This window comes from Neophocaena asiaeorientalis, unplaced genomic scaffold, assembly GCF_003031525.2.
Source record: "Neophocaena asiaeorientalis asiaeorientalis breed wild unplaced genomic scaffold, Neophocaena_asiaeorientalis_V1.1 scaffold36, whole genome shotgun sequence".
Taxonomy (NCBI): Eukaryota; Metazoa; Chordata; class Mammalia; order Artiodactyla; family Phocoenidae; genus Neophocaena; species Neophocaena asiaeorientalis.
This window is the reverse complement of record NW_020174149.1, coordinates 5,715,899-5,739,040: the sequence shown is the minus strand read 5'-3', so window position 1 is coordinate 5,739,040 and position 23,142 is coordinate 5,715,899. Positions and strand designations below refer to the sequence as shown.

The window sequence follows — 23,142 nt, the reverse complement described above, 5'->3', positions numbered from 1 at the left end:
TTTTTAATTATATTCTAATAAAGATATATAAAAATATATATATACTCTCTTGACTAGACAGAATTAGATCTCAGTTTCATCCTAGAGTTTCAAGTATTTTTTAAGGATTCTGGAACTAAGATTTATTTTGCAATTTCTAAACCCTAGGGGAATCTTCTTTTCTCATTTTTTTCATTTCCTATCCTCATTTGTTCTGTGTTCTTTTTTAATGTACTTTTAAAAAGGATTCACTTAAGGAAAGCTTAGAATGGATTAAATTGTGGGTCAAGAATCTTTTCTATGAAGGACCAGATAGTAAATACTTCAGGCTCTGCAGGCGATGGGGCCTCTGTTTCAACTACTCACCTCTGCTGCTGTAGCAGGAAAGCAGCTATAGAACTATGCAAACAAGTGGACATGGTGTGTTCCATAAAACTAAAAGTTTTTGTGGAACCTTATTTACAGATTTGGTCCACAGGCCATAGTTTGCCAACCCTGGTTTAAATCACAAAGATAAAGAATTAAAGATAGGGGACTTCCCTGGCCGTCCAGTGATTAAGACTTCGCCTTCCAACATAGGGGGTGCAGGTTCGATCCCTGGTCAGGGAGCTAAGATCCCATATGCCTTGGGGCAAAAAAGCAAAGCCATAAAACAGAAGCAATATTGTAACAAATTCAATAAAGACTTTAAAAATGGTCCACATCAAAAAAATCTTTAAAAAAGAAGAATTAAAGATAAATGTGATCACTATGTATAAAATAGTCAACAAGGACCTAACTGTATAGCACAGGGAACTATACTCAATGTTTTGTAATAGCCTATAAGGGAAAAGAATCTGAAAAAAAGTCTGTCTATCTATCTATCTATCTATCTGTATGACTGAATCTGTTTGCTATACACCCGAAACTATCACAACATTGTAAATCAACTGTACCTCAATTAAAAATATATATATATAAATAAAGATAAACGTGATTAAATTCCCTGAAAATAAAGTATTAAAACAATTCATACCATTCTCCTTTAAAAGTAATAATAATCTAGAGTATAACTACTGAGAAGGAAAGGCAACTTAGATTTTTTACTATATATGCCTATGTATGATTATTTAATCCTAACACCAACCCCACTGAGACAGCATTATTAATTCCCATGTACAGATTGAAGAAATAGAGGCTTGATAAGGTTAATTTGCACAAAGTCCCATGTCTGTCACTTCCAAAAATGAGGTCTTTCCAGTGTACTCATACTTTATTTCCACATTAATCATTATTATATTAACACCTTTTCAAAAACTTCATTAGAGATACGTTCGGTAGATTACTCCTTTCTGCCCGTGCACGCACGGTAAGCACTGCTGACGTTTCCCCCGTCCACTGCCATCATGTCTAAGTCAGAGTCTCCCAAAGAGCCCGAACAGCTGCGGAAGCTCTTGATCGGAGGTTTGAGCTTTGAGACAACCGATGACAGTCTGAGGAGCCACTTTGAGCAGCGGGGAGCGCTCACAGATTGTGTGGTAACGAGGGATCCAAACAGCAGGCGCTCCAGAGGCTTCGGGTTTGTCACGTATGCCACTGTGGAGGAGGTGGGTGCGGCCATGAATGCAAGGCCACACGAGGTGGATGGAAGAGTGGTGGAACCAAAGAGGGCCGTCTCGAGAGAAGCTTCTCGAAGACCTGGTGCCCACTTAACTGTGAAAAAGATTTTTGTTGGTGGCATTAAAGGAGACACTGAAGAACATCACCTAAGAGATTATTTTGAACAGTAGGGGAAAAATTGAAGTGATTGAAATCATGACTGACCGAGGCAGTGGCAAAAAGAGAGGCTTTGCTTTCGTAACCTTTGATGACCATGACTCCGTAGACAAGATTGTCATTCAGAAACGCCACACTGTGTATGGCCACAACTGTGAAGTAAGGAAAGCCCTATCTAAGCAAGAGATGGCTGGTGCTTCATCCAGCCAAAGGGGTCGAAGTGGTTCTGGAAATTTTGATGGTGGTCGTGGCGGTGGTTTTGGTGGGAATGGCAGCTTTGGTCGTGGAGGAAACATCAGTGGTCCAGGTGGCTTTGGTGGCAGCCACGGTGGCGGTGGCTGTGGTGGCAGCGGGATGGCTATAATGGATTCGGTAATGATGGAAGCAGTTTCGGAGGTGGTGGAAGCTACAATGATTTTGGCAATTACAACAATCAATCTGCAAATTTTGGACCCGTGAAAGGAGGAAACTTTGGAGGCAGACGTTCTGGCCCCTGTGGTGGTGGAGGCCAATACTTTGCCAAATGCGAAACCAAGGTGACTATGGCGGTTCCAGCAGCAGCAGGAGCTATGGCAGTGGCAGGAGGCTTTAATTACTGCCAGGAAACAAAGCTTAGCAGGAGAGGAGAGCCAGAGAAGTGACAGGGAAGCTACAGGCTACAACAGATTTGTGAACTCAGCCACGCACAGTGGTGGCAGGGCCTAACTGCTACAAAGAAGACATGTTTTAGACGATACTCATGTGTATGGGCAAAAGGACTGTATTTGTGACTAATGGTGTAACAGGTTCTTTTCGTTTCTGTTCTGTGGAAAGTGTAAAGCATTCCAACAAAGGGTTTTAATGTAGGTTTTGTTTGTTTGTTTGTTTTTTGGCACACATGCTGTTGATTGCTAAATGTAATAGTCTGATCATGACGCTGAATAAATTGTGTCTTTAAAAAAAAAACCAAAAAAACCTCATTAGACCTTCAGCCATTTAGCTGCCCCAGTTACTACTTCTAAAGCTAAAATACAAAAATAAATACATTAAGATAGGAACTGTGGTTCACCTTCATTCACAGTAACCCTCACTTTTACCCCGGCTCCATCGTTCAAATAGCAGGTCAGAACTGAAGAACTTACCAGTTTAGTTTAGTCAGGGTTTTCTTTAAGGGTGAGTTGGAGCTGACTCCAGGGAGCCAGCTATTAAATATTCAGGCTTGCAAACCAGCTGTTAAAAGCTCACCCTGAAATTGTCCATGGGCTCCACTCTAGATACCCTGATCCGGTTGGTGGGTTGGGCATTGGGGGTTTTTAAAACCTCTCTCTAGGTAATTCCAACCTACAGCCAGAGTTGGGAAACCACTGCTTTTAAATGGGACCCCTCTTGTCATAGATGTGTGTTTTCTTGCCTGGGTTAACCTGTATTCCACTTTGCTTGGAGAAAAGTTACTGTAATCTACTTGCTTAGCTTCCAGACATGAGTCCAATGGGACTGAACAAATGCCTGCTTATGTCTTAGTGGTGCAGCCGTGGAAAGAGTTGGCTGGATTTCTGGTTATAATATCACTGCACAGTCTCTCCTGGAAAATAGTTGCATATATTTTTTGGCCCACTTGGGAAAAATTCAAGTATTAAACCAGAGAAAGGTACAAAAGGAAATTAAACCAATTTTTTTGTTTTCTTGTTTAGGCGGCCTATAATGACCATGAAGTCACAGATTATATCTATAAATGCGTAATTTAAGTTTCTGCATTGTGTTGTTTCGTTTCATATTCCTGTGTCTCCTGCTATCTGGCCTGATAGTAGACCTTTAACATTCCTTTATAGTTTTGACAATAGGTTGCTCGGATTATAACATTTTGCAGTTCTCCGGAGTTACTAATAAACAGCAAATCATTTTAAAAAGTAAAGTATTAATTTTACCCTCAGGATGGAAATGACTGATAGAACTGACAAAATTTAGCTTGACATTTAGAAGCTTTGTCTGAGTGGAGTTGAGGTGAACTCTCCCCCAATCCCTTTATTTTTAGAAAATGAAATATACCTAAACAGCCTTACTAAAGGCAGAAAATCTGAGAGGAAAAGATAACTAAGGTGAGGTGGAAACTAACATAATTCCACCCACCCACCCAAAAGAAGAGAATGAAACAGAAGGAAAAAGCTCAGAGAGATAAATCCCATCCTATTTAATGGCGGAAAATAAGAAAATTGAAATTTTTTAGCCTGACTGAATTTTGTGACCTACTTATAAAGTCCTGAGGCCAGGATTTGGTATTTCTAACAGATTCTGCCCTAAAGAGTTAAGTATCTGGACCATGCCTAAAAAACATTCTCTAAACTCTTCCCATTGAGAAAACGGCCTTGATTTATATTTCCCTTTTCACATAAACGCGCCGTCTTAAGCTGGAGAATGACTTCATGTCACAGTACTCTCTGGCTTGCGTATATGCAGGGTCACTAACACACCCTTTCCTGGCCTATGACTTGTTTGCTTGTTTGTTTATATACTGCTTTGTTCTAATCACTGGCCTTTCATCTTCTTCGTTGATTGACTTGTAAAATTTTTATCCTGCTTCCTGAGTGTTGTGGTCCAGTCTTGCAGCTAATTTGCTTCCTTCCCCACTGCATTATACGGATGCTTATTTTTAATCTCTTACTACTCAAAGCGTTGGTTAGAGTAAGGATGGCGACGACGAGATAGTACTTCAATTATTTTTCCTCAACTACACCACTCATAAGAGACCTTCCCAAACAAAACATTTTCTTGACTTGAAGAAAGCAATCGAATCGATGCCGATCTGTAATAATAATAGATTATATCTTCATAGTGCACAGAAACATTCACATCACCATTTATTAACCCCACTTTAAAGACAAAAGAAATCGAGGCTCATCTAAGTGAAAACCGGCCCAAGTTCAGCAGTCCCCAAGTGAGTGACCCTGTTTTCCACAGCACCAGGATGGGGTATCTTCTCATTTCACATAATTTATGGAGCATCTGTTTTGTTATAGTCACCATTCCAGGTATTGGGAGTACAGAAAAGCAGAAGGCATAGCCCTTATGGATTAGAACTTACATCTCTTAGTAGAAGCAGGTTATACACATGTAGAGCAGACACTTAATGAACATGACATACACACAGGTGGACTAAATTACTAGCATGGATGATTAGCTAGACAAGATAGAGGTACACATAGAGTCATTCTTTCCATACTGTTTTAGTGCAGTTATCATCTATATATTCACATCCACAAAATGTCTTAGAAATTGTAAGGCAATGTGAATTCCAAACCAGTTGGAATAAGGTGAGATCAGTGGGAAAGTGATTTGGGGCACACAATTTTAAAGCATGATCATTATGGTGTGTCAGCTTAGGGAATTCGTAAGCAGACCCAGATATGTTGACAAAAGGTATTCTGTAAACCTGGAGTTTTCTGGGCCATCTTCTAAAACCCTGGGAACATAGAGGTAAAGTGGTGAGAGCTTTTGGCATCAGAGGGATCTGGATTCAAATCTTGCTTCTGCAGCTTGAGAGGTAGATGGCCTTAAACCTTTGTAAGCTCGGCCTCCTCATGTATACATTGGAGACAGTGCCTACCTCCCCATAAGGATTAATGTGATAAAGACAGGGACGGAAACAACTGCTTGTGTTAACACTGTCTCTACTTAAACCTCCAATTTAGAAAGGACATTAGCTCTGAAAGCCCCACTCTGCATCCAAGGCACCCAGTGTGTTAAGGAACCACCGGGTCAGTGGTGGAAATGGCCGACACGTCAGGCTGTCAGGGCTTCTTGAAGTAGCTATACAGCACGTTCAAAACAAAGCAAACATTTTGTGCTCTTAACTGAATCCTGCCCTTTTAGACAGTATTTCACCAGCCCTGGCCAGGACCACTTGTGCATGTTTATTTTTTGTCTGTACTAACCTCAGAGAAGATTGATTCCAGGAATGTGCATTACTGGTGGCATTTGCTAATTATGTGCTTTTGGGCATGGGCATATTTTCCAGGGGAAGGGGTGTCATATCTGAGAACAAAAATGACACTATTTGTTATCAGAAATACAGGAGCATTTAAGATAACCATTCTATGACCGGAGCTGGTAGAAGTAAAAGCGTTAGCAGGTTGATAGATTTTTATAGTTTGTCTTGTTGTTTTAGTAAAGGTAGCAGTAATAACGCTTTTAATTGTGGAACTTCAAAGCGTGAAGAAAATGGAATATTGGATGTTTCTAGCAGATACGCCCACTTATCAACGAGCTCTCTCCCCTCCCTTGTTGAAGGATGTGCCCACATAGGCCCAACCGCCATCACGGTCTGGGGAGGCACCCCTTTGTCCCACCGTCTCTGTCAGATGCCCCACTGAACATCTCACTGATCAGATATGTCAAGGTCTTAGAGCCATGTAAAGGGCATCTCAAGGTCTTCGGGACCAGTGAGTTTTGAGTACAGTGTCCGGGAAACTCCTTGCCCTCTTTCCTGTGAAGGGCAGAAAACATCCTCAAAGCTGCTCTGAGAGGAGAGGGCATCAGATGTCACTGTTCCTCCACCCAGCCAAGGAGGGAGAGCCCTACAGAGGTCATATAGGTTCTCCAGGGCTTCAGGCTTCAAAACCAAAGTGATGTTGGCTGAGCAGTGCCACTCTAGGTATTTACCCAAGAGGAATGGAAGCATACGTCCACAAAAGACAGGTGCAAGGATATACAGGGCAGCTTTATTTGCAATAGCCCAGACTGTCAACTAGGCCATCTCCAGGTACACGTATAAACAAATTGTGATCCGTCCATACAATGGAATACTATTTATAGTGATTAAAAAAAACAAAAAGAACAAAGTACAGTTACACCCAAAAAAAAAAAAAAAAACCCCACCGTGGATGAGTCTCAAAAACATTATACTGGGGACCTCCCTGGTCGCACAGTGGTTAAGAATCCACCTGCCGGGTTTCCCTGGTGGCGCAGTGGTGAAGAGCCCCCCTGCCGATGCAGGGGACACGTGTTCGTGTCCCAGTCTGGGAAAATCCCACATGCCGTGGAGCGGCTGGGCCTGTGAGCCATGGCCGCTGAGCCTGCGCGTCCGGAGCCTGTGCTCCGCAACGGGAGAGGCCACAACAGTGAGAGGCCCGCGTACCGCAAAAAAAAAAGAATCCACCTGCCAATGCAGGGGACACAGGTTCAATCCCTGGTCCGGGAAGATCCCACATGTCGTGGAGCAACTAAGCCCGCGTGCCACAATTACTGAGACTGCATTCTAGAGCCCGCGAGCCACAACTGCTGAAGTCCGCGTGCCTAGAGCCCATGCTCCGCAACAAGAGAAGCCACTGCAATGAGAAGCTCGTACACCGCAGCAAGGAGTGGCCTCCGCTCGCTGCATCTAGAGAAAGTCCGCGCGCAGCAACAAAGACCCAACGCAGCCAAAAATAAATAAATTTATTTAAAAACAAAAAACATTACACTGAGTGAAAGGAACCAGACACCAAAGAGTACATGTGAAATTCAAGTAGAGGTAGCTGATCCGTAATGATGGAAATCTGAATAGCAGTGGACTTGGGGAATGTGGGGAAGGGTCGTACCCAAGAGAAGTTTCTGGACTGATGGAGATATAGTCCATATCTTGACTGAAATGTTGGTTACACAAAGGTAGACATTTATCAAACTAACTGAATTAGACACTTAAGATCTGTGCATTGGATTTACCTCAGTTAAAAAAAAAAAAAAAGTTGTTGGCCGAGGCAGAAATGAGGAACCGGAGCCCACAACTTCCACTCACTCCTTGAAAGAGCAAAGAGCATTTCCTCTGCTGTAAACAAGCCATTTAAGAACAAAGGAAGTAAATACACGCAGTAGTTTAAGAAGAAAATCTCTGGAATTTCCTCTCTGTTGAAGAAAGACAGCAGAATCCTTTATTCTCAGCTTTGGAACTCTGCAGAAACGATAGCATGGTCAAATAAAACAATTGCTACACTTATTAAATGAAGAACTAGTTGCCAGACACTGGGTCTCAAGACACAGAATCAGTGTTTCCGATAGAAAATTATAGCATCTGGGTCTTCCAGTATCCAAAATATTTTGCTTTCCATGAGACAGTGAGAATTTTACAGGAAAGAAAATTAAAGCTGCTCAGTTTCAGCCTGCATCAAGCACATCCTCTGAAACTCTAAATAAACCCCGTTTCTATAATGGGCAGCCACTTAATAACAGCTTATCTTCAGATTTAACATTTGCAGTGACAAAAAGGCATCAACAGTTTATCTTCTAATGAAAATATCTTCAGGTCCTACCATTTTGGCAATACCATGCTTAATCATTTACATATAGTTATAAACGTGAATTTCATCTCTTCTCTTAACTGTGTTATTGTTTAATCAAACTCAATAAAAATATGTCCACTGTTAATTCCCACAAGAAATCTTGACAGTCTTTATGTCATGTTTCACCTGGTGCTAGAAACATAGTTCATGGCATGGTTTTGGCCCTCGATCCTTGTTGCTTTTTCTTTGTCCCAGCAGGGGTCTCTGCGCTGGCCAAAAAATATCAAGAAATATCACAAGATAGTTATTTTAAAGGGCACACTGCCTACCCCCCAAAAGAATGAAGTCTCTTTAAGCTAGGGTCCAGAGCTCATTCGTATGCCAGCTCCCATCAGTACACACTTTCACTAATTTTCCTCTGGAAGCAAGTACCAGAACCGAAATATGAGTGCTAAAGAGAGCCACACATTGTAAGCATGGAAAACGGCGCAGATTCCACTGAATACACAAACAAGCAGACGCTCAGCGCTGCCCTACACCTCTACTGCGAAGGTGATGGGGATTTAACACCTGATGAATTCGTAGCCCAGCCAAATGTGTGTGTTTCCAAAGAACCCCTTTCATTTTCCTTCCTGTCTAAAACTCAGCATATTAAAATCAGAGAAGCCCTTTCATCTCCGTGGGTATCATAGCAGCAAACTTATTTTAATGTCTTTTCCATGTGGGTCTACTTTTAACAAAAGGATCCCCAGGCGCACACAGCTGCACCGCATTACAGACAGAATCTGCAGAAAAATGAGAATGCTTTAAGCTAATTTGTTCTTGCCAAAAAGACAATCCAGGTACAGAATCTCCCTGCTTCTGTCCCCGGGCTTTGTTCATACTCCTTGGAAAGGCACTAGAAGGGCAGTGGTATCTGAGAAGAAGGGAGAAACAGGCTGCTGGAACCTTTCTGGTACCTGGAAAGGAAAGGATGCTGGCCATGCGCTCAAGCCCCTTGCCACCAAACTTACATAGTTCCTCCTCGGGAAACGGGATGCTGGTGATAATTTACATTCATCAAAACAGCAACAAGTTGGTTTGATCTTATCAGATCAGAGATGTGTTTCATACTCCACTGGACTGAATTTTTCTTTAATCTAGCCAATTCAGGCTCTCTTTGGTATGGAAACACACATAGAAAATCACCCCCTGAGAATCTAAAGTTGGTTGGGAGACCAGTATATAGGAATTTGAAATCTAGTCATGCCATGATGTGCTGTGTTTTCTACCTAGATACCCGATTATTACTTTTTTTTTTCTAAAGGCAAAAAAGGTAGCCAAGGTGTTCCAGATGCTTACACGTCCAAGAACAAGTCACTCTCAGGGAACCCGCTTTTCCTCTTGTCAAAATAATTTTGAATAAAATAGCTAGACGGCACCCGTCATTGCCTACCAGCTAAGACATCTCTTTGCAGCCTGGGTCTGGGAGGATTTTTAGTTTTCAAATAGATATATTTTTCAAAATTACCATAATTTTCAAGTAACAAGAAAAAATACATGTAAAGCAGATTTCTTTTATAGCAAATAATGAAAATGGTACTTTCCACGTGAGCTATTGCGAGCTCTCTCTATGTTATATAACTGCATCCTAGTCAACGTCCTCGTCACAACTTTGACTTGAAACAGTTTCATAGGGAATTCCCTGGTGTCCAGTGGTTAGAACTCTGCGCTTTCACTGAAGAGGGCCTGGGTTTGATACCTGGTCAGGGAACTAAGATCCCGCAAGCCACAGGGCACGGCCAAAAATTTTTTTTAAATAAATTTTAAAAATGTAAAAAAAAAGAAAGAAAACAGTTGTATAGAATCTTAAGCTCAGGGGTGAAAAGAACCTTGACATGATTTTCTATTGGCTGTCCTCTTCCAGTTCCTGTCTGCCAGGCAGAAACGTATGGTGTGTTGGGAGATTTTTATTGACATATATACACTAATATGTATAAAACAGATAACTAATAAGAACCTACTGTATAAAAAATAAATTCAAAAATTGAAAAGAAAAATGTACGGTGTTACCCAGGCTGAACCCCAAGGCTCTAACAATTACCAGGACCAGTGTCCGGCGTTCAATTTAGGATGATGTTTTTGAAACACAATCATGATCCTGTATCTTGAACAGGCCCCCAAGTGACACCCTTAAATGACCGCTTTCTAATATAAGAACTTTGCATAAAGCTCTAGGCCATTATTGTGTTGACAGTCTCCCTAAAATTCAACCTGGTGAAGTTCATTTTGGCAGAGCGTGTTGTTGCTACCAACAGTGTTTCCCTGCCATTAAAAGGAAACAGTCTTTGAAAAAAATGTTTAATTAGAGCCACTTGGTTTCAGTAATATATGTGTATATAATGTAGAATATGCTATGTTGTACCTAAAGGAAAATTATTTTCATAAGACTAACAAAACTTGACAAATGATTAACTTTTAAAAGCATATAATTAAAATGTTACAGCTCCGTTGTGAGTGAGGTGCCAGAGGGCGCCCGCCTGGAGATGCTTGTGACAGGCTAGGTGGGTTCCTACCACCACCTGTGGACAACACACCTCAGCCTGGAGGGTTTTTTTCCCTGGGAGATGAATAAGACCTTTTTGGAAACTAAAACCATAAAATTAAAGTTATGAAGTAACTATAAGTATAAAAATTGGAATTAAAAATAATTTTTAATCAGAGTTTCTGGAATAACTATAACAAACATGCATTACAGAAACATACTATTGGTAACTAATACATGGTACTTGGCAAGTAAATAACAAATTGAAAGTTTCGTAGAATCCAGTTAACCCATTTGTAAGTAATCTATAGGGCTGTGTTTCCTAAATGAATAAGTAATAAATATTCCAAAGAAGATTTTTTTCTCTCTCTCTCTTTTTTTTTTTTTTGGCTCATAATAAAGATCTATTTTCTGGCATCATCAAAAGAGGAAGGTTTGCCAAGACCAGAAAGCTTGTCCTTTGCCATGTAGGAGCCCTTTAGCTAAAGCTATAAATGTGGCATACTGAATGAACATTGTCATTTTAGTTCTGTCAAGCAAGAATGGCAAACTGGAAAACGAATTATGCTATATTGGAAAGTAGGTTCATTTTCGTGGTAGCTGTGCCTCTTTAAAAATAGCATCTCACAGCCTCCTAGAATTTCTGTTCACTTTGTCTGTGTTTTCTATTATATAATAGTATATTTTGGAAAGATGACAGGGCTGAAAACTGAATGGATATTTTCTCGGAACATTTTGCCTCTTTTGTCATCTTCCAGAAGACGGCAATCTGTGGCTCCTTCAGAGTGATACCAGGTTCTTGTCTAGAGAGTGCTCTGAGTGGCCTGAATTTATTAACCTAATAAACCATATTGTTACTTGGGTGCCTGGTTAGTAGTTGTTGTTGACTCTTCTCATTGACGGAGCAAGATACTAAACAGAATCAGTTCTGAATGCCGGTTCTTTGCAGGCTGGTAGTAAGTCATCTTCCCTCGCCCAGAGGAGCTCCAGGACTTAAAGTTGGCTTAAGGGACCGGAGCCTGGGGTGACTGAATCTGAGGTCCTGGGTTTGATTCCCATGTGGGCCAGTTCACTTGGCTTCATCCTCGAGCCCTGAACCATGCCCTTGAGGCTGGTTGAATGCAGTCCCTTCAAATCTCTCAGGAAAGAGATGGTGGGGGCCTGGTCAACACAGGTAGGGTGGATCAGGTTCCCAAAGATTTGCCTTACTCTCTGGCTTGGCCCAAGGGGATCAAGGCCAGTGTAAAAATATGGTTATGAGAAAAACCAACTCGGATAAACAACAAGGTCCCACTGTGTAGCACAGGGAACTATATTCAATATCCTGTGATTAAACCATAATGGAAAAGAATATGAAAAAGACTATATATAACTGAGTCACTTTACTGTACAGCAGAAATGAACACGTTATAAATCAACTATACTTCAATATTTAAAAAAACCCACAGTGCATGTCTGTGAAGTAGTCTGAATGGTCTCAATTTATTCAGTGACAGAGCGGCAGTATTGCTGTGACATTATGCCATGATGTGCTGTGTTTTCTACCTAGATACCCGATTATTACTTTTTTTTTTCTAAAGGCAAAAAAGGTAGCCAAGGTGTTCCAGATGCTTACACGTCCAAGAACAAGTCACTCTCAGGGAACCCGCTTTTCCTCTTGTCAAAATAATTTTGAATAAAATAGCTAGACGGCACCCGTCATTGCCTACCAGCTAAGACATCTCTTTGCAGCCTGGGTCTGGGAGGATTTTTAGTTTTCAAATAGATATATTTTTCAAAATTACCATAATTTTCAAGTAACAAGAAAAAATACATGTAAAGCAGATTTCTTTTATAGCAAATAATGAAAATGGTACTTTCCACGTGAGCTATTGCGAGCTCTCTCTATGTTATATAACTGCATCCTAGTCAACGTCCTCGTCACAACTTTGACTTGAAACAGTTTCATAGGGAATTCCCTGGTGTCCAGTGGTTAGAACTCTGCGCTTTCACTGAAGAGGGCCTGGGTTTGATACCTGGTCAGGGAACTAAGATCCCGCAAGCCACAGGGCACGGCCAAAAATTTTTTTTAAATAAATTTTAAAAATGTAAAAAAAAAGAAAGAAAACAGTTGTATAGAATCTTAAGCTCAGGGGTGAAAAGAACCTTGACATGATTTTCTATTGGCTGTCCTCTTCCAGTTCCTGTCTGCCAGGCAGAAACGTATGGTGTGTTGGGAGATTTTTATTGACATATATACACTAATATGTATAAAACAGATAACTAATAAGAACCTACTGTATAAAAAATAAATTCAAAAATTGAAAAGAAAAATGTACGGTGTTACCCAGGCTGAACCCCAAGGCTCTAACAATTACCAGGACCAGTGTCCGGCGTTCAATTTAGGATGATGTTTTTGAAACACAATCATGATCCTGTATCTTGAACAGGCCCCCAAGTGACACCCTTAAATGACCGCTTTCTAATATAAGAACTTTGCATAAAGCTCTAGGCCATTATTGTGTTGACAGTCTCCCTAAAATTCAACCTGGTGAAGTTCATTTTGGCAGAGCGTGTTGTTGCTACCAACAGTGTTTCCCTGCCATTAAAAGGAAACAGTCTTTGAAAAAAATGTTTAATTAGAGCCACTTGGTTTCAGTAATATATGTGTATATAATGTAGAATATGCTATGTTGTACCTAAAGGAAAATTATTTTCATAAGACTAACAAAACTTGACAAATGATTAACTTTTAAAAGCATATAATTAAAATGTTACAGCTCCGTTGTGAGTGAGGTGCCAGAGGGCGCCCGCCTGGAGATGCTTGTGACAGGCTAGGTGGGTTCCTACCACCACCTGTGGACAACACACCTCAGCCTGGAGGGTTTTTTTCCCTGGGAGATGAATAAGACCTTTTTGGAAACTAAAACCATAAAATTAAAGTTATGAAGTAACTATAAGTATAAAAATTGGAATTAAAAATAATTTTTAATCAGAGTTTCTGGAATAACTATAACAAACATGCATTACAGAAACATACTATTGGTAACTAATACATGGTACTTGGCAAGTAAATAACAAATTGAAAGTTTCGTAGAATCCAGTTAACCCATTTGTAAGTAATCTATAGGGCTGTGTTTCCTAAATGAATAAGTAATAAATATTCCAAAGAAGATTTTTTTCTCTCTCTCTCTTTTTTTTTTTTTTGGCTCATAATAAAGATCTATTTTCTGGCATCATCAAAAGAGGAAGGTTTGCCAAGACCAGAAAGCTTGTCCTTTGCCATGTAGGAGCCCTTTAGCTAAAGCTATAAATGTGGCATACTGAATGAACATTGTCATTTTAGTTCTGTCAAGCAAGAATGGCAAACTGGAAAACGAATTATGCTATATTGGAAAGTAGGTTCATTTTCGTGGTAGCTGTGCCTCTTTAAAAATAGCATCTCACAGCCTCCTAGAATTTCTGTTCACTTTGTCTGTGTTTTCTATTATATAATAGTATATTTTGGAAAGATGACAGGGCTGAAAACTGAATGGATATTTTCTCGGAACATTTTGCCTCTTTTGTCATCTTCCAGAAGACGGCAATCTGTGGCTCCTTCAGAGTGATACCAGGTTCTTGTCTAGAGAGTGCTCTGAGTGGCCTGAATTTATTAACCTAATAAACCATATTGTTACTTGGGTGCCTGGTTAGTAGTTGTTGTTGACTCTTCTCATTGACGGAGCAAGATACTAAACAGAATCAGTTCTGAATGCCGGTTCTTTGCAGGCTGGTAGTAAGTCATCTTCCCTCGCCCAGAGGAGCTCCAGGACTTAAAGTTGGCTTAAGGGACCGGAGCCTGGGGTGACTGAATCTGAGGTCCTGGGTTTGATTCCCATGTGGGCCAGTTCACTTGGCTTCATCCTCGAGCCCTGAACCATGCCCTTGAGGCTGGTTGAATGCAGTCCCTTCAAATCTCTCAGGAAAGAGATGGTGGGGGCCTGGTCAACACAGGTAGGGTGGATCAGGTTCCCAAAGATTTGCCTTACTCTCTGGCTTGGCCCAAGGGGATCAAGGCCAGTGTAAAAATATGGTTATGAGAAAAACCAACTCGGATAAACAACAAGGTCCCACTGTGTAGCACAGGGAACTATATTCAATATCCTGTGATTAAACCATAATGGAAAAGAATATGAAAAAGACTATATATAACTGAGTCACTTTACTGTACAGCAGAAATGAACACGTTATAAATCAACTATACTTCAATATTTAAAAAAACCCACAGTGCATGTCTGTGAAGTAGTCTGAATGGTCTCAATTTATTCAGTGACAGAGCGGCAGTATTGCTGTGACATGTTCATCTCCATGGTCTCTTGTGTTCAGTACAGATGCCCTTAGAATAGTCAAAAGAATAGGAGACTGACAAAGACGAATTGGTAAAAATAAATGTCTTAAGACTGGGGCGGCCTCAAACCATTTTGGTACTTGTTGCTGAGAGAGGGCAGAGATTCTGTGACTTGGATGGAAGGGGGTCCGTTCCACTTCCTGCTCTCTTTAAATTGACGGTCAGAGAGCAGCTCCCTCCCCTCGTCCACCCCGTGGGAGAGGATTTCTGGGGGAGCGGCTTCATTAGCTACGTTGTCATTCCTTAACACCCCTGAATTTCGGAGCATTACTGCCCCAAACTCCTCCTGATGAAAGGAAGCAACAGAGGAAAAACAGCATGCCATAAAGTAGCATGAGATCTTTACGCTGTGGAATTTTAGAACCAGAAATATGTGTCAAGATCACCTTAGCTATTGTAATTTTTAAGTTATGAACAGCATTTTTTAAAATAAGGAAAGAAAGAAATAGAAAATATGGTGCTTCACACTTAGCAAGGATAAATATTATCTGAGGAAACTTGTAGTTTTGTGCGTGTGTGTGTTATTTTCTGAGTGGTGATATAAAATTTTTTTACCAGATCATGGTCAGAAAATTTGAAAGCCAGTGACCTCGACTCACCCTTTCATACAAGTGTAGTGTCAAGCCCAAGGTCATGTGGCCCAATTCGGTCAAAACAGTATCAAGACCCAACCTGCCTGATTTCCATTCTAGCGCTTATTCCTCTCAGTCACCCTCCAGCCAAGGCAAAATACTGAGTGTGTTCTCATCATGAGTTGTGCTGTAATCGTAGTTCTTCATTCACGAGACCTCATCAAACCGTAGCCATACAATTTCTTCTGGCCTGCAGATCCCGGAATGTTCCCAGGTTCCCCATTGCCAGAAAGAACACAGGGTCCTTCACTAGAGCTTAACCACAAAGAGGAAGAAAAATGTTCATGTTTCGGTGTGCCCTTTTTTTTTTTTTTTTTGGTAGAGATTTCTCTTTGGTCACTTATCCATCTTAGGCAGTAACTGAGCGCTCAGCACGAAGACCATCATTAGATACATCTGAATAAAGTAAAGGTGGGAAAAGATACAGTCTACACCCTGAGGGACTCCAGGGAAAAGAGAAGAAACTGTGTCACAACAAAGATACCAGTGAGAAAATCGTGTCTGATATTAGTGCAAGATAATATGAGAGCAGACGGGTGCCAGTGGCAAAAAAGGCTCCTGTGTGGGGCAGGTGTGGCCCGGAAGGGCTTCTGGACGTGATCTCCCACCAGAGATGTTTTGTGTTTGGATGTGAACCTTGGGGAGTGCAGGCTTCATTTCCTTCACAGAAGGCCACTTTTTCCCTCCCAAAGAGTCAGCTCACCAGAACTCAGAGATTTCAAGACAGGTGTTTTCTCTCGGCTCTGTCCTGGGGTAGGTGAAAATGATTTCTTCCAAATATTGAAGGAACAGATACTGCCACCTCCCTCCACAGTTCCCGTAAAACCTGAGGTGAAAATAGTTGTGAATTCCTCTGGGTGTTAGCACTGTGACACTGATATTTTTGGAAGCATCTTACCCCGTACCTAGTTCAGACCATTGTGTCTTTACATGGTCGCTTCTAAAGATCTAAAGTTGCTGAGAAAGCTGAAATAGTTGATGTAGAAAATACGAAGCAGACAGATGGTCGGTATTTCCCTGTGCTTGGTGAAGGCCCAGCCCTCTCAGTCGGAGCTCTGGGCAGCCTTCATTTTTTGTTCTCCCCTACTCTACCCTGAGTTGATCTTTCTGACTATTAGCACTCCTGTTCCCCTTTCCTGTCCTTGTTTTGACAGGAAGGAAAATAAACGTAGCCAGTGATAAAGCTGGGAGTATGGCTTTCCAACTGCAGCCTCTGCCAGAGCCTCGTGCCCTCCTGGTAGCCTGCGTGCCCTCTGAATGGTAATTAGCTGGATAGGAATTTTCACAGGGGCCTCCCCCTCGGAGCAATTTTGCCAAAGAGTAACCCTCTTGTCTAGACCGCACAAACCCATAAAGTCATCAGTAGCTGGGATTAAGCTACAGAGCAGTAATAGAAAAGCCTGCCTCTAGTCTTAGGGGATTTTTCAGTATAGAGCGCTCATGGTGGAAACCTGCCCTACACACCAGCACGCAGACCTCTCTCCAGGAAGAGGGATGGAAAGTCGCCCGCCGCCTCCATCATCCCTGGGAAGACACCCCTCACCATCTCTGCTGTGTTGGGATTTATACACAGCCTCACCCACGCCTTGCATTTTAAACCCGGGACACTGTCCTGGATTTTATCTGTGCAATTGATTTTTGAGAACGATCCAACTGTGCCTTTTACTTTCTTGTTTGCCAAAGCTAATTATTATTAGTGCGATAAAAGCACTTTGAATACTTGACATTTGAAGAAACTAGACTGGCATAACTTACCCCGAGAAAGACGAAAAGGATTCAGACTTCAAATCCAGTGCTCTTAGCACTTTCGGTACTTAGCAAAGTATTGACAGCTGTTACAATAGCGAGGATGAGACTGGAAAATGGAAACGTACACTTTGGAGGGAAGTGGGCAGAAAGGGCAGGGTGTGTCCTGAGCCCCCTCAAATTCTCTCCTAAGAGTAGGCGTGAAATCAGGTAACTGAACTGTATTGAGTCCAGCGCAGTTGGCATTTCAGAAACAATGTGAAAACAGAGATTACCTAAGGAGGAGAGCAAATCAAGAGGTATGATTTATGGAAAAAAATATTTATGGAAGCAGAGAGCTCCTCTGGTCCCTACCCCAGCTTGGTGAGGGGCATTAGAGTTAGCCTGTGGTGTGCCTGCCTGGAGTAATAAGAATGACAGTGTTAGTCACCTGTGTCAGGACACCTAGAATGTGTTGGGTGCTTTGCTGAGCACGTGATTCATATCCCCACTTTATACACGAATGGAAACCAGAAGTTCAGAGATGTTAACTAACTTGCCCGAGGGCACACAGTAAGTTTGGGTGCCTGGATTTTAACCTAGGTCTGCCTTTCTCCAAAGCCCACTCCTGCTGTCTGTCCTCTCTGACTCCTGAAAATGTGAGGTATGAGTGATTCGTTTGTGTGCCCTTCAGAAGTGCTCAGTTCCTCCTGTGCTCCTAGAATGATTATTTTTCAGGTGTCACCTGGAGGTATTGTTCATACACAGAACAAACATTTGAGTGCCCACTACATGCCAAACGTATGCACAGAGATGAAAGACATCACCCCTGTCCTCAGGTAGCCCAGAGACTAGCAGGGGGAGACAGACGATGAAATCCACACAGGATCCTAGGTTCCCTGGTAGAGACAAGCTTGGTGTGTACACAGCCTTGGGGTGGGGAGTCACAGGAGACTTTTGGGAGGCGATGATATCCAAACGGAGTTTTAGAATGAACACATCTTAGTCAGATGAAGAAAAAGAAGAGGGTGTACGAGGCTGGCTGGTTCAAATGGGTGGGGAGGGAGAAAAATGCCCAGACAACAAAAGTTTGCTCAGTTTTGTAAGTGTAACCTGAAGCCTTTGGAGGGTTTTAAACAGGAGAATGTCAAGGTTGGCTTTACATTTTTAAAAGATTATTCTGACAGATGAATGAATGTTGGGGATGGTGATCTACTATAGCAGTACCAGGAGAGATGGCAGGGATGAGACTAGGCTAGTGGGGGCACATGGATGGACTCGGGATATTCTGGAAGTAGAGCCTGGAGGAGCTGGATGAGTTGCTGGAGGAGGAAATAGAGGAATGACTCCTGGGTTCTTCACTGCACAGCTGAGTAGATGGTGGTGCCGTTCCTGAGCACGGGGGGGCAGGGACGGGAGCAGGTTTTCCAGGGTGGTACACAGTCGAGAATTCTTTTAGAATCAAGACATGATCTTAAATCATCAACCACCTCTGTCATGATGGTTCTGGAAATCCCACAAGCCTGGGCTTTCTTGAGAGATTTATGGCACTTCCCGTGCGCACTGGGGCCAGGAATAACATCGCAGCTCCCTCAGCACTTCTGGTTTTCGTTCCTGAGCGGGTGGCGAGGGAAAGGAAGGGTGTGCTGGGCCAATACCACTTTGAGAGAAAACTGTCCAGACCTAGTTTCCAAAGCCTCAGAAAAAAACCTCCCATTCTGCTAAGGGTATAATAGTTTTCTGCCCTCTCCGCCTCTCTCCCTGGGGTTTCTCCAGCCTCGTCTCCTCTCCTGAACTGATTCCATGGTGTGGGAGCAGGGCCAGAACTGGCTCCAGCCCACGAATGCACTCCAAGATGGGACTAACCTTCTCAGGCAGTGGCGGCCTTAGACCTTTAGCAGGCAAAGTGATGCTGAACTTTAGATAAGCTCATTTACACTGTGTTTTAAGATTCTTCCAAAACAATGTTAATGCATTCCCTCTCGCCCCGACCAAGAAAAGGGACTGAGATGACCATTCCAGTTAGATCCCATGCCTGGCAAATCTGTTTGACCAAATTACACATTATGTTGATGGAAGCAAGTATGATTGATTTTTAGTCCATGTGATACTTACCCCAGAGCATCTGCATATACCTTAGCAGCGTATCAGACAAGAATCAAAAAATGTTATACCAACTCTCTAGAAAATAGACGACCAGGGAGCTGGGTCTAATGACTGTGCTGGAAGACCCAGTGCTGAGGTCTGCAGGGGATGGAGAGGTGAGTAAAAAAGAATCACTGTCGTCAAGGAGATGAGAATCTAGTTGCAAGGGAAGACAAGTGTGCAAATAAAGCTCCCATCAGGCCCTGAACCTGAGAGCCTTAAATTATTAAGTTTGTAATGGTCAAAGGAAGGAGAAGTCACTTTTACTGGGCAACAGTTCAATTAGTATTTCATTACCTGGGGAAAGTAGCATTGGAGAGAGGCTTTTAAGGATGGGTGTAGGGGACTTCCCTGGTGGTCCAGTGGTTAAGAATCCACCTTCCAAAGCAGGGGATGCAGGTTCGATCCCTGGTCGGGGAACTAAGATCCCACATGCCACAGGGCAACGAAGCCCACGCGTGTTAACTACTGAGCCTCTGTGCTCTGTGTTAACCACTGAGCCCGTGTACTCTAGAGCCTGTGCTCTCTAGAGCCCGTGCACCGCAACTAGGACTCGACACAGCCAAATAAATAAATATTAAATAAAAAAAAAAGGATGGGGCTTCCCTGGTGGCGCTAAAAAAAAAAAAAAAAAAAAAGGATGAGTGCAGGTAAGGATGAGAGGGTAGGGATTGTGTATTCCAAGCCCCTAAAACCTAGCCAGGTAGCACAGAGGTGGTTTGGGGACCAGTGATGGTTTACACACCGATTTGATTGGTATATTGGATTCACAGAGCGTACACCTGGGTATAAGAACCTTAAATGCTAGGTTAAGGAATTTTGTGTTTAATAGACTTGGCAGTGGGGAACCATTTTTCATAAAAGAGGTAACTAATGAGATCAAATAAGAGTGATATTATGGATTGAGGCTCTTTGGGGGAATGTTAATTAGGCAACAGAAGGAAGATGACTTGGAAGGGAAAGACACTGGGGGCTGGTCAGTCAGGGAGGAGGTTATTTCCGTAGTCAGGGTGAAGGTATGGAAATAGATTTGGTTTTCTTGAAGTTTCTGCATGTTGCATGGGAAATGACTTAATGTGGAAGGCTTTTCAGCGCTGTTTTGCGTTACCCACGAATCCCTCCCAGTTGATAGAAACCTGCCCGCTTGCTCAACAGAAGTAAACCTCGCAGACGTTGGAATGTTTATGCTCGGCCCAAAATGGCTCTGGTTTTTTACACAGCTGTAAAGTGTATTTAACTCCCAAATAGAAAACACTTCTTGACTACTGTTTCATAGCTCCATAAAACGGGGCTCAATTGTGTAGGTGCTCTGTGTTGTCATCCCCTATCTTTCTACGCAAATCTGTTTCCTCATATTGTTACTCCAACGGAAAAAAAAATTCAACCCAGCATAAACTACCCTTTTTACAAGCAGCCATAAGAAGAAAGCCCCAAAGACAATGAGGACCCTCCACATTTATATTTTTAACCCAAGACTACAGTTCTAACTAGCAGGGACACAAAATTGCTTTAATTATGAATGTTTTCCATTGTGGTTCTGAGTGTGAGTCAGTAACAGATGTCCATTTTCCCCCAGCTCAACTGTTTTTAATCCTTTCTTGGACATGAAGAGAGAAATCTTTAAACGTGAGCCAAAGTTCAATTAACATCCCTGGCTGTGGGTGGAAAATGCCCTACTTTGTTTTTTTCTCAGCCATATACCTGCTTTTGACTGCCTGTGCCACAGAGGACCAGGGGAAAGAGTCCAGCTGGCAGGGGTTTTATTACTGCAAAGTTAATTTGCAGATTAAGCCTTGGACGGGCGGGGTCTGTTCCACCTTTTATATATTTATTTATTTGCTCTCTTTCAGGTATAAATAAAATTGCACTATAAAACACTGCATCTTAATTGCAGGAAACCCAGTGCATTTTTTTTATTGTTGTAGTTCTGCAAAACGGTTAAGAGTTTGTGCTTTCTTCCTTTACATGGAGCTTTAGAAATCTCGCGTAAGAATATATTTACAGCCAAGGCCGTGTGACTCGGTTTGTCATGTTTTTCCTGTGCTCTGTGGAACAGACGGCTGTTCATTATTGAAAGGCCTTTTTCTCCCGCGAACAGACTTTGCGGGGAGGGGAGCATTTATGTGAGAATGCAGAATGACTACGGGCTGGAAAGCCTCAGTAGCACCCAGTGCAGGGACATGACAGCAATTCGCTTTCGGGCCCTAGGTGTGTTTTGGCTGCGTTTTCTGAAATACGTCCCGCTGAACAGAGCACATGCCTGACGAGTTCCTGTTTGATCGTTGGAGGCAGAACCGCAGCTTCACACGCTTCTCTTTCTGGAGCCCACCCCCAAAAGATTGGCACCATCATATCATTTACGTTTGGCTTGGCTTTCTGAACTTTCACCTTTTATTCTATTTTATTTATTGCGGGGACGGGAGCCGCCACAAGGTTTGCAGGACCGGGGATCGAACCCGGGCCCCCAGCAGTGGAAGCGGGGAGTCCTAACCACTGGACTTCTGGGGAATTCCCCACTTTCACCTTTAGAAAAAGATAGCCATGCGTTTCTCTTGGATGCCAGAACTTAAAAATTATGCCTCTGAGGTCGTCTGAAAGGGCCATTTATAAATACAGGCTGTGCAGGTTGCTTGGACTCGGATGACGTTGCCCATTCCAGAGGTTTCCTTGTGTCTCCTCAAAGGTTCGCTGAATATCAGTTCATTAATCCTCATTTAGGCCACTGGAAAATGCTTCCTTTATAGTCTGCGACACATGGTTTATCCCATTAGGAAATCTGTAGATGACATATGGCTTACGGGACTTGCAAAGGGTGGTTGGTTTGCCTTTGGATAAAAAGTAACATTCTCCTTACAGGGCAAAACCAATGAGAACGAAGAAGTAGTTAGTAGACCTGAGCTGAAAAATAGGAGGTTGACTAAGGGTTGTAATAATCGCATTTACAAACATCACCCCCTTGGCACACGGGACTGACTGCCTCTCCAAGGTCCACCTTTATGCCTGTGCGCCGGGATGGATTTGAAAAATGGACCATCTAGATTTAGTGCTGGCCACAAATCAAACTCCAGACCATAATGGAGGGAGGAAGATGGGGCAGTAAAGTTGTCCAGAAAATTCTCACCTTCATCTTCCCTTCAGGACCAAACTTCTGCCTTGACATTAGAGTGACGGTTGGAGAGAAGTGTTTTGACCTCCTACTCCTTAAATACTCGTGAAGCTGCATCTGTGTATACAGATCGTGGCTGGGGGCTACGTGGACTCAGTCAAAACTACCCAGGAAGCATCGCTAGCTACCTGTAGTTTCCAGAAAAAGATAGCCATGGGTTTCCAGAACTTACTCTTTCAGCCTCACATTCTGAAAAGTAAACAGGCAACTGGTGTGGGTAAACACAACCTTGGAGGACTGTGGGTGTCCACTGGGCGAACAAGTTTTAGACAGTGTAATGCGCCGTCTCTGTGAAATGAGGGAGGTCTCTGTCCTCTGGCTTGCAAATGCTGGGTTTCCCATTTATTTGACCCGGGGAAGCCACTGACAGGACATCAGCTTGGGGAGGAGGTGTCCATGACCTGGGTATCAGACATCTGCCCCTGCCTGTACCTTTGCTGAGTATGTGACCAGGGACAGGTCACCTCCCCAGGCCTCAGTGTTGTCCCCTGTAACAGGGGAGTTTGGCACAAAAGACCCGAGGTCCTTTCCAGCCTTGAAACGTTATCACTTTATGACCCAGTAGTGACAACTTATAAAGGTCAAGCTTGGGTGTTTTAAAAAATAGTCGGTCGAAAAAA

General features: G+C 42.5%; 1 protein-coding gene and 1 pseudogene across 1 annotated transcript in view; both read left to right on the top strand.

The window, feature by feature from the left end:
* JAZF1 (JAZF zinc finger 1) overlaps positions 1-23,142 on the top strand; it is a 271,289-nt gene that overhangs the window by 222,263 nt on the left and 25,884 nt on the right. The gene's annotated exons all lie outside the window — the stretch shown is intronic.
* On the top strand, positions 1,365-2,439 carry LOC112406322 (heterogeneous nuclear ribonucleoprotein A1-like; annotated as a pseudogene).